At 51.6% G+C, this 12,018-nt stretch overlaps 1 protein-coding gene across 12 annotated transcripts in view; it reads left to right on the plus strand.

Annotated features, from left to right (window-relative positions):
• The window catches only part of BCOR (BCL6 corepressor), a 158,709-nt gene that overhangs the window by 90,893 nt on the left and 55,798 nt on the right, over positions 1 to 12,018 (plus strand). For 4 of the 12 annotated variants that reach the window (XM_056826177.1, XM_056826189.1, XM_056826184.1 and 1 more), the window contains exon 1: positions 6,159 to 7,089. The exons of 3 other annotated variants lie outside the window; for them this stretch is intronic. The gene's annotated coding sequence lies outside the window, so the exon portion shown is untranslated. Of the gene's footprint in view, positions 1 to 6,158; positions 7,090 to 7,581; positions 7,673 to 12,018 lie in introns of those variants that run through there. 5 more of the 12 variants (XM_056826185.1, XM_056826187.1, XM_056826178.1 and 2 more) reach the window with 3 other exon arrangements.

The following is a 12,018-nucleotide window of genomic DNA, read 5'->3' on the forward strand; positions in this document are numbered from 1 at the left end:
CATCTAGAATCTTTGTCCATCTGTATGGGTACTATGTTTTTTCTCCTGTTTGTGCATTGAGAGATACTTCTGCCAGTTCTGCCCCCTTTGCTGACTTCCATTGATATCTGTGAGGCACTTGAAAAAGCTTCCAGATCTTACCGACTTCTCCTACTTGCATTCCTCTTATTTGGATTCCCACCTCCTCTCTTTGTACCCCCTTGCCTTTCCTTACCCATTCTGATGCCTTTTTTCCCCCTTCCCCATGATTCTTTACTCTGACCCCATCTCTCTAGAGCTTCTCATTTATTATTTAGCTCCTTTCTTTCCCCTTTCTCCTTTCCCCTGGCTTTTTTGTTGTTGTTGTTTCGCCCATCATTGCCTTGCCCTGACCTGCCCAGCCTTGCTTGTAGCTTCATCTTTGTAATCTAACCTAGAGGAACCAACAGAATTCCAGTTATCTAAAACTCCTGTCTTGCTTCTCTCCAGAGCTACCTTTGTGGCTGGTTACTTGCCTTTCCAACATCCAAAATACTGGAAGTGGAGTCTCCCAAATTGAGTTGGCCTGCCAGTGGCTTGGAGTGGATGGAAAGAGAATAGAGAAAGGAATGGAGAGGGGGGAGGAAAGGAGGAAGTTGCTTGGAAGGTGAAAGCACCTCCAAGCATACCCATGTCCTTTTCTAACTACTGGATGTTTAGTGGAGACACAGCTAGTAGGGAAAGTCAGAAACAAAATGGCTAGGGTTGTAACAGTGGGACTCTCTTGGCAATAGCTTCCATCCTTCCAGAAGATCCTGGCATTTCATATTGATTTTCTTCCCAATGCCCTCTACCCCACTCCCAGCTTCCTCTTGAAGTTTAGTTTAAAATATGCACAGGAGGAGGCTTCCTAAATGAGCAGCAGAGGTGGGATATAGTGTTCAGGTTTATCTAGGAAAAGCATCTGGCCAAGTGTGTCTGGATGGAGAGCTATTATGCAGCTCTCTGACTAGATGACTTGCTCCCACCTGATCCAGAGTGCAGGATTCTGCCCTCCCAGGATCTGCTCTACTAATCTAAAACCCTGATACAGTTATTTTCCTTTGAACTGCCTGAATACATATTAACTGGGAAAGGTAAACAGTGGTCATCTGCCACGCAGCTGGCATTTCACAAACCTGAGACTTGTTTTGTGTGTCAGGGTTCTACAGACCTGTGTGACACAAACTAACAGCCTAGATATATTGAGATAAATTCTGAGAGAGAGTCTCTAGTGATTTGGCCTTCCTTCTACTTTTTAGCCTGTCCCACCACCCCCACAAACAACCTTGGAAAGCTTTCTTGAAGATTTGTTTGTGTCCCTGACCACAGGTTACATTATTGAAAAACAAAAACCAAAACACAATAAACTTCATCACTCCATAATTCAAAGTATACTGCTGTTGTTTGGGGGCAGATGCCTCACATCTTCTGATAGAACTACTCTGTCTGGATGTATCTGATCTTCAGACACATTGGAGTGTCTCGGAGGAAGCTAGTTAGAGGATCTGTGGAAGGATGCAGAGGTAGACCAGAGAGGAGAGAATGTGAAAAGGAGATGAAGATGGTTCAGTTAATCTTCCTGTGTGCCACTGAGTAACCACCCCATTATTTTACTATGGAACATGAAGTCTCTGTGTTGGATTTGGGGTACGGGGTGTGAGGTGGCAGGAGTGAGTGAAGGGCTAGTATTGATTTTCAAAAGTGTTTAATATGAATAGCCTTATCCTTTATAAAGTAAAAGTGCCATGAATGTAATCCTCCAAATGCTTTCCATTGGGGAGGCAAGGAGCTCACATTTTGTGAAAATCCCTTCAGTGTATGAGATAGGAAGGAGCAGACTCCATAAAACGACAATGGAAGGTTGCCCTGCCCTTTTATTTTGGTTGCACACAACCAGTAAAGCCAAATACCACAATAAACAATGTTAGGGACACAGGAACGCTTGCAGAGAGGCTGATAGATACTAACCATTTATACACAGGACAAGGAGATATGGAATTGTTGCCAGACCAGGGGGCTAGGCAAGGTTAAGTGGTGCTGATTTTTGCCTGTGGTCCTCGAGGCACTGGGGTGTAGACTTCACTGTAGAGAGGAAGCTCCGACCTGGGGCCCGCTCCCTGGAGCCCACCCCATATCTCAACACCTGGCCCATTTCCTGAGAGTGTGAGATCCTGGATCGAATTTTAAGCAGTTGTTGCTGCCAGCATGAAGCTTAGTCATATTTTATAAATACTATATACTTACAGAGACACGAGGGAGGTGGGGGTGGGGGAGGAAATTAATGGTGAAGCCCCCAAGAGCTAGTCTCCTCCATCCCTCGATATTTCTATCATGTCTCGAATTTCCTCCTTCCTTAGCTCTTTGCTTCATTCGTCTCCTCACTCGCTCTTGCTCACTGGCTGGCTCTCTCAGCCTCTTCTTGCTCGCTGGCTTTCATTGAAATCCTCCCTTCACTGAGTGCTGTGTACAGCGGCCTGACCCCCGGGTCAGCTCCCTGAGGGGCTAGTGGGAGGGGAGGAGAGGGAATGGGAGGGGGAAAGGGGAGTGGGGAGGAGATCAGGGCGGCACTAAACCGACCGCGGGCTCCACTGTGTTCCTAGACTAACAAGCTTTCTCAGCCCTCCCGGCTTGGAGTTAGGCAGTGCACCAGGCTGCAGATGCAGTTTGAAGCTATTAGTCCCTAATGTGGTAGGACGCTGAGGATTTTAATTTGTTGTTTTGTGTGTGCTGGGTTTTTGCAAGGGGCTGGGGTCGCTGCCGCTAGATAGTCCCCACCTTCCTCCTTTCTTAACCCCAAATGTTTTACCGCTTTCCTGAGCTCTCCGTACCGAAGGTGGAAACGGGGCCTTAGGGCAATGCGGAGGAGTATCTCAAGCGAAAGCTAGACCAGGCATTTTTATTCTTAATCCAGCACGGAAGTGACCCCTCCCCTTAAGAGTTATATTAAATTGTGGAAAGTATTAAACAAAAATTACTGGGCATATTGGGAGTTTGGTCGTTTAGATTGTTGGAAACCCTTCAATCCCGGAGGCCCACCGTGGGGACACAGCTTAATAGGGACAAGATGCCATTTTCAAAAAGATGAACCCAACAAATTATGCCAAAGGTAATTTTGTTTTCTCCACGCATCAAATCTTCATCCTTGTGCCGATCATCACTGCTAGGCCACTTCATTTTAAGAGCGTTTTGTTCTACTTATTTTTACTAGGAGACTTTACCAGTAAGACAAACGTGCCCCCAGGAAGTTGAAGGAACTGAGCGGTATCAGTTCAGCCACCAACTCCTCTCTGGTCCTCTAGGTTTTCCAGAAGTTCTGGATTATACATTTGACACTGATATCCGTGGAAAGCTTGTGCATGGGGTGGGGGGCTGGGGAAGGAGGGAGGAGAGGCCCACTGGGCACTTGGTCTAGGAACTCTTTCCCCAAGGGTTAAGAAGATAGAAATAAACTGGCTATCCAGTTCGCTATCCCAGCCCAAATTTACTATTCCAAAGATCTCTGACCTTTTGACCCAGTAAGCCAAAAAACCCAAACACTTCATCTCACCCTGATTAATATTCATAGACGTTTTTTCTTATCTCTTCCTAGGAGCACCTCAACTTTAGTGAGACTTTATGAATAAATGAGCCATGTCATGTCACTGAAGGTTGTTTTTTTTTTTTTTAAAGCTAAAGTAGGGCTGGAGAAAAAAGTACAGAAAACCAGAGGGCTTTTCTCCAGCTGTGCATCTGTAACTCACGTGTGTTCACTCTAATAACTTTTAATGTCTGGACCTAAAATGTCTTTATAAAAAATAGCTTTACAACGTAATAGTCCAGGTGTCTTTCTGCTTGTTACCGGAGATTAAAAAAATGTGTGCGATAGTCTTCAGATACATATACCCCCAGAAACCCTGTAAGAAAAAAGTCTGCATTCCATTCTCAAGGAACAGATTCTGGAACTGTTCCTAACCCAGCTATCCAGGATGCAGACATCCCCAATGCTGAACTATAGAAGTCCGCTAGGTAGACTCCTGGGCGAAGGCGCAGGAGCCTGAGCCAAAGGTGCTAGATAGATCCTGATATTTTGCATCAGTTGCCTCCGCAGTTCTGAAGCTGGAGCCTGAGTTGGGGCTGGAGTTTGACGATCTAGTTCTGCCCTAAGTTTCGGGTTTCAAACGGTAGATGTGTTTCACTTCTGCTTTGAGAGGGCCAGCATTTTTTTTTATAGACAGAAAGACCGAGAACTTAAATAGAATGATTCCAGAGGCCTATTATCAGACCTGAACTAAAAGAAAAAAGAAAACATCTGGCAGATGGAATATTTCCCCCCTCCACTTCGGCTTTACAGGCCACTTTGGTTGTTCCTTTTCCTTTTTATTTATTTTACAGGCTTTTAGTAATTCATATTTGTATCAATGTGTTAAAAAGGAGAAGGCAATTTTGGAACCTTTTCTCCGGTAGTTCTACATGCCTCATCCACTTCAAATTGATTTCTAGGTTTTCTGACCAAAGTCTAAAGCAAGCCCTTTTCCTGGGGCTCTTCTAGGCGCCTCTCCCTTCCCCCCAGCCCCAGCATACTTACACATACATCATTAAATTCTCGAGCCTTGAGCACCTAGTAAGGGAGGTTGTTGAGTCAGGTGCCAGGCTTCCCCAGGCTATTCAAGGCCCTGTTCAGGCCTGGCTTTCCTATACCGGAATGGTCAGGTCTGGCCCCGGCACAAGAACACCTCAGTCACTGGGCTTTGCAATCTGGATGCGGCGGCAGCTTGGCGCACTGGGACATTATTCAAGACGGGTGTGATGGACTGGAAATTTATGTGAAGAGCCTGAGCCAAAAGTTGTTCAATGCCAAGAAAAATTAAAAGCTATAGATAATTCAGTAACTGAGGGTTAAAGGTCCAAGTGGTCCCTCCGACCGTCTGAGGAAGAAATTATCCTCGAAACGTGGGGGAAGGGTTATTTCGACCCTTCGCCCCGTAACTCCAGAGCTGCTCATTCCCCTCCCCCAATCCATTCCCCCTACTCTGGGACCTGCCATTTCCAAACAATTCCCACACTATTAAAATGTGTAAGAAAACTTGGGCCAGGAGATTGGGCGGAGGAGCCGACTAACAAGGGTGGCATTTTCATGTAGCTCCTTGACACATAAATGTGAAAGAGCCCTGAAGAAAAGGGACTGAGGGAAGGAGGGGGGGTGGGATTGGTTGAAGGGGGGACGAGGGGGGAAAGAGAGGGTGTGTGGGGTGGGTAGGTTGGAGAAAATGGGAAGGACGAAGCTTGAACACCCTCTCTCCTCTTTTGGTAGAAAGGCTGGCGACAGTGCCGGGAGGTGGGAACGACACCGGGTGGGGGGGGGGGAGAAGGGGTTGGTGGCGAAAGGCGGCGACGGCAGCAGCAGCAGCCTCGGAGCGGAGTCTGGCGGCTGCTGCTGGGGTTTTGACAGCTTTGGCAGAGCGAAGTGAGAGGAGCTTTATGGTAATTGCGGTTCTCCACTGGCCTTCTGGGTAGCGAGGGGAGTCTCGGCAAACGGCTAGGAGAGACCCCATTCTCCCCCTCCCCCTAACTCCCGCGCCCCCTCCCTCTCTCCTCTTCCTCCCTCCCTCCCTCCGCCTCCCTCCACTCAGTCCCTGCGGGCCGCCGCCGCCGCCGCCGCCGCCGCCGCCGGAGTCTCCCAGCTTAAACCAGGCGCAGTGCCCCGGCCCGGTGTGCGCAGCAAACTCAAGCTAGCCAGAGTAAGGAGAGGAGGAAGCCGGAGGGAACCGAAAGCGAGTTCTAACGCTCGGAGGAGAACGAAAGGGACACAAAAGATTGGTGCTGGTGCTGGTGCTGGTGAAGGTGCTGCTGGTGGTGGTGGTGGGGAGAGACCGAAAGAAAGAGAGAGAGAATCCATTAAAAGGGAGAAATAGTAGGCAAAATCTTTAAAGGTGAATACCTGCCTACTTCTCTCCAGACCCTAATCCCAAATCCCGATCAGTGAAGGGGTCACGAGTTTAGGGGAGAGGGGAGGAAATCCCAAACTTGAGAGAGAGGAACCAGACGGTCGTGGCCCGAGCGCAGCGCCGGCGGGGGGGAGGGGAGGCCGCGGCTCCGAGGAGGTGGAGGGAGGAGGGGGGAGGAGGAGGAGGAGGAGGAGGAGGGAGAGAGGGAGGGAACGAGGGCGGGGGGGAACTGTGTTGGGAGCGCAGCGTGCAGCAGACGGAGCCCGGGCTCCCAGCGGCAAGGTGAGGAAGAGCCGCTTCCCTCGCGGAACAACGGAGGCAGCCTGAACAACAGCAGAAGCAGGCGCCGCAGCGCACGGAGAAGAGAGACTGACTGAGGAGCGGGCGGTCGGGCGGTCGGGCGGGGGCGGGGGCGGGGGCGACCCCGCTGAGGGCGGAGGGGGAGCCAGAGAGCCCGAGAGGGACCGGGAGCCGCGGCGTCTCCGCGTAGGGGGCGAGTTCGGCAACACACCCAGCCAGAGCCAGAGCTAGGGACAACATGGCGCTGTGGATCCGGCCCGAGCCCGAGCGGCCGCGGCGCCGGCGCTCCTACTAGCAGCCCCCGGGAACCATCCGTTCAGCGCCCACCTAGCGCCGCGGAGTGGGGCGCTCGACCGGGAGGGAAGCAGCCGGGGGCCAGGGAGGCGAAGCAGCCAGAAGAGGAGGAGCCGGGGCCACCCCCGTCGCCACCTGCCTGAAGGATCTAGCCCTCCCCGTCCCGTCAACCCCCCCCACCCCGTTTCTCCTCCTCGTCTTGTCCCCTCCCCCTTCGGAGTCGAGAGTCCACCCCCGCGGCCGGCCCGACCCCGAGGGCAGCCGGCTGGCTGGCTGGCAGACACCGGGAGGTGTAGGAGAGCGCGCGGCAGAGCGAGCGGGCGACCAAGAGAGAGACGGCAAACTTTGATTCTCGCCCCACTTCCTCGGACTGGTTCCTTCTCAGTTCATTAAGCCCCCCCTTTTTTTCCTAACCCTCCCCCCTCCCCACCCCACCCCACCCCACATCGTCGCTTCCCAAAGACTTGTGGGGGGGAAGAGAAAAAAGCCACAACAACAACTTCAAAGCGCTGGAGCGGAGGCTTTCCCTTGCCAGCCACTCGACGCAGCTCTTCCCAGCTGGAGATTTAAGGTCAGTGCCCGGAACACCTTTCCCTGGGGAGACCGAGGGGAAGGAAGGACGGGCGGGCGGGAGGAGGGAAAGCGCACCATCTGGAGTTGTCCCCCGCCCTCCCGCTCCCCGGACGGGACTCGAGGGTTTACCCCCCCTTCCCCCCTTCAATAGCGATCTTCCCCTCCGGACCCTCTCGTGTGCCCTGGGGCGGCTTTCTGGGCTCTGATTGTGGGCCCTTCCTTCGTAATTGTCTTCTTCGTTCGTTCTTTTTTATTCAGTTGCTATAAGTTATAAAATATGCAACAAACCTAAAGCAGCCCGGCGTGGGCAGCAGGGAGGGACGGGAAGGTGGAGAGGAGGGGGGAGGGGGAAAGGATGGGTTGGGAGGGGGGAGGCGCTCCAGCCCCCGCCGCCGCTGCGGCCGCCGCCGCCGCCGCCTGGGGGGTTTGCTGCCTCCTGGTGTGCTGGGGGTGGAGGGAGGAGGGGGGTGGCGGTGGCGGTGGCGGCGGCGGCGGCGGCTGGGGGGGGGGAGGGAGGAGACGGCCGAGGATCGGAATGGAAGTTTGGAGGCAGTTCGTGTGTGTGCGAGCTAGCAGCGACCGTGAGCAGGGAGTTTGGGGGGAGGCGGGGGCGAGGGGTGGGGGTGGGGGTGGCCGCGGTAAAATGGGAAACTGTCGATCGTTCCAGGTTGGCCCGGAGCAGGAAGAGGAGGAGGAGGAGGAGGTGGTGGTGGTGTGGTGGTGGTGGTGGTGGTAGTGGTAGTAGTAGCTGTGGCGGTGGTGGTGGAGGAGGTGGAAGTGGAGGATTGCCGTCGGCTTTCTTTTTTCGGGTCTGGAAAGAACTGTTTCCAAAACAAAACAAAAAACCACGCCACTCGGTTCTCGGATGACGATCGTTCTTTTCGGTGAAAAGATTAGGCGTGTGGTGTTAGGGGAGCCCAGAGAGCTGGTCCTCCTGGTGCGGAGGGCAGCTTTCCGCCCTTCCTCCCCCAGGCCGAGAGGGCGAATCACAGGGATTAAAGGGGGCATGAGCTGGTCGAGGGAAGAGCCAGAGGGAGCGAGGGGGAGTGCGAATCTTCGCTTCTCCCCTCTGGGTCAGGCACTTTTTAAAAAAAATATACGTTATTTTTTTGTTGTTTATTTATCGCCACCCCCCCACGGGGGCGTTGTGGACTCAGTTGAAAGTTCTGGCCTTGGCGGGGGTGTGGGTGAGTGGAGTCGAGTCTTTTTGGGGGGAGGGTGGTGGGAAGGCGTTAGGACGTGCGGACTCTCGGAGACCTGGGTTGTGTGAAAACCGATTCCTTTTCGGATTCGGAAGAGCATTTCCTTGTGTGCGGTTGTTTTTTTGGTGTGGGTCCTTGTCCAATGCCAGCGAAAAGTTTATTCCGCTCGGAGGAAGCTGTTGTCCAGAGTGTGTAAAGGTGGTGGGGACGGTGGCGAGGGTGGGGGCGAGTGGAACTTGGGAATGGGGCGGCCAAGTGGGGGGAGATAGGGAGCCCCGGAGAGTGCGGGGGGGCGGGGTTCGAGCTGAGTTGGACGCTGGCTTGGCCAGGAGACCGCGCTCCTGCCCTGGAAGGCTGTGGAGAATTCCTTGCCAACTCTGGTGGTTGTGTGCCGCGGAGAGGAGAGTCCGGAGCGGTGTGTGCGGGGCCGGGGTGATTTAAAAAAAATAGTCCCTCCTCTTCTCCCGCGGCCGTCCCACCCACCCTCAGCGATTTCGCTCTTCCGCTGCTCCTTGTGTGTGTACCTGACCAGTGGTAGGCCGAGATGGGTGCAGCTTTAATTCTCTACTAATGAGTCTTTTCCAGAAAGTAAGCCGACTGCCACTTCGTGTGTACATATGGAGGAGGAAGAGGAGGAGGGGGGCTATGTGTGTTTAAAAATAAACAACAGCAAAAACAAACCCCCAAACCGACGCGGCCCCAAATTGGCACGCACACAGGCTGCTGGAAAAGACTTACAAAGTCTAGACAGCTCTGCTTTTTAACCTTACTCTTTGGTGCCTTGTAGTGGGTATGGAAGAGGTCTTTGCTCTCAAAGACAGGCCTAAGCGAGGTTCTATTCGGAGAAGACCTAAAATTGGGCGGCTAACAGAGATAAGGAGGCAGTCTCCCACCCCAGAAGGTGGTGGGTGGTAGGCACAGACAGCAACTTGGATATTTCTGGCCATCGAACACTTCCTGTGGCATTGGAAACAGACACCACCAGCTGAAATCAATGGTTACTTGGTGTTGGCTTCGCCTTTGCTAATACGATGGCCAGTTGCTGGGCATTTTAATTGTTGGCCGGGTACGGGGGCAGTTCTGGAATAGGCTTCTCCTCCCCTCCCTACTCGAGGCCCCCCCCCCCCCCCCAGCCATTATTCAGTCTGCACTTTGAAATGCCTGTTCTTCTGGGAGCGTGGAAGGGAGAATGGGGATTATTAATATTGTGCCTGGTTGTTAGTTCGAAGGTGGCCAACAGTGTGCTGAGCACCCTAATTGCTGTGGGGGTGGCGCATTCGGGTTTTCTTTGGAAGGCTGCGGGTTTGGGTTTATCCCCAGTGCTGTACTTTGAGCCGCCTTCACCAATAGGTGACTGAGAGTTAATTAGGAAGTATTCTCTGGATCAATGAGTTGCACAACTCATTAACTATTCTTCAGCCTTTTGCTGGATTGGGCCCCTGCCTCCCACGCCGCATCCACCTTTGAGAAGTGGGGGGCTGTTTTGAAGGTGGGCCTGGGAACTGAGGGAGGGGAAGGAGGGGCCGGGAAGAGGTGTGATTAAGAGGCATTTCGCTTTGCAGGGTATTGCCTTCCGTGTAGGAAGCAGAGCCAGCCAAGACATCCATTTTTCTTCCTGCCTTCTCTGTCGCTGTCTGTCCTCTGGCTGTGGCTCTTTAACACACTCTCGCTTGCTAGCGCCGGCTCTGTCTGTCTCTGCCTCGCCCCCCCCCCCCCCCCATCTCTTTTCTCTGATGCGTTCCCGCCCAGTTCGGGATTAAACAGATAAAAATAGGACTGCCCAGAGTGGGAGCTCGGAAAGAGCCCAAGCTGACCCGAACACGGGAGGATTGGGCCGGGGATGGCCAAATTTGTTCATAGGGCATCGGTCCGCCTTCTCACTTTGCCGCCCGCAGGCATCTCCAAGGTGGACTGAGCCCTCCTGGGTCCTCCCTCAGGTGTTGCCCAGGGGCTGGGCAAGGTCGGTGTAGTGCTTTTCAGGCTCTTGGAGCTGAAAAACTGGAGCACAGAATGGGAGAGTGGGGGCAGGAGGGAGGAGAAAAAAGGGCCCCCTGGTTTCCTTTCATTAACTCTTTAAGGACTTAGAGGGTGACTTGGACAATTAGGCTGATGACTTAGAGAAAAGGAAGGTGGGGCGCTTCCCAGTGTTCCCTCCTTTACTTTTGTGTGTGTCAAAGTTCCTTGATGCTGTTCTATTAGGTATGGGACTGGGGGGGGGGGGCAGCGCAGAGAGTCTAGTGCCAAACATTTTCCAGAAGTTAAGAAGTTCTTTACCAGAAACTTAGCTCTCCAACGTATTCTTTTTCTGCTTTTTTAAGGGAGGATGTAAAAACACAACTCATACCCTCCTCTCCGGACTATAGGGCTTGAATCAATCAATGGGTACATTGACCTTCACATTTACAAAGAGCATAAACTGGCACCTTCATACTGAATTACATAATTGTGGGGTCATAAAATCAGACTTCTTTAGGTCAGATTTAGAGATAGATGGAATGAAACTGCATAGAAAAGACTTTATTAAGCTCTTACCCTGTGCTGGGACTACAAACAGAAAACCAGGCAGTCCTTGTTCTCAAAGAGCTCAACACAGAATAGAAAAATTCAGCTGAAGAGCAGTTGTATAGGCCAGGTGGTCCCAAAGGTTGGGTGCCATGATTCTGTAGTAGAAGGGTCCTATGGACAGGAAACAGATTTCAGTAGATCCAATATTGGGGAGTAGATTGACTGCTAAGTCATCGCATTCATGGAGGAAGACAGACCTACACTCTTGTATAGTCAGAGATCATCATGACCAGTTCAGAGAAAGTGTGGCACCCAGGGTACCTTGATTGAGAAAGTGAGGGTGGGTCCCGGGGGAGTGGGATTCCTTCATTCTTTTGGTGTCCAAGGGTCCTGTCTTCAGGAGAAAGCTCTACCACTACCAATCTTGGTTCATGGGCTCAGGGGGGCAGGGGGAGAGCCTTACATTTAGATATGGGGGAGACTTGTAGATACACACCTTAAGATAGATCTGTGCAAAGACAGGTAGGCATATGCACAGACATTTACAGAAATCTACTAAGAGGGACATACAGAGTCAGAGACATGCATGTTCAGACAGAAACTGTTACAGATTCTTAGGGGAAGAGACCAGTCGGAACAAAGACCCATTAAAGGTGTATGAAAAGAATCACTCAGAAACAGAAATGTATAAATTGTATAATTGGTTCAAAGAACACCCAGACAGAATATACACAAGGCAAAATCCCTTCCTGTAAAGTGAGACGTGTGAAAATAAGATCTATATTCTTGGGGGATTCTTAAGTAACCAGACATATGTATGTATACATACATACAAACGTAACATATGTGCATACATAAGTGTATACATACACCTAATAGGTAGGTAGTTGGGAGGAGGGCAACACTGTTGAACTTTAGATCCAAGTTAAAATTCGGCTCTATACTTTGGTAGCCGTGTGACCCTGGGAAAGTTGTTTAATTTTATTTAGCCCCAGTTTCTTCATCTGCAAAATAGAAAGAAGTAGAACTTAAATCTACAGGGTTCTTGTGAGAATCAAAAAGCTCATGCATAAAGTGCTTTGCAAACCATAACGCTATGTAATTACTAGCTGTTATTAATGTTAGTAATAAGAATGAGAGATTTCTAAACGGACTCCAAGCACACTCTTAGAAGTTGAAGCGGCATAGCCAAATGGTAGGGAGGACAGTCAATGGCCAGT

The sequence above is a fragment of the Monodelphis domestica genome, chromosome 4, assembly GCF_027887165.1.
Source record: "Monodelphis domestica isolate mMonDom1 chromosome 4, mMonDom1.pri, whole genome shotgun sequence".
Classification (NCBI taxonomy): domain Eukaryota; kingdom Metazoa; phylum Chordata; class Mammalia; order Didelphimorphia; family Didelphidae; genus Monodelphis; species Monodelphis domestica.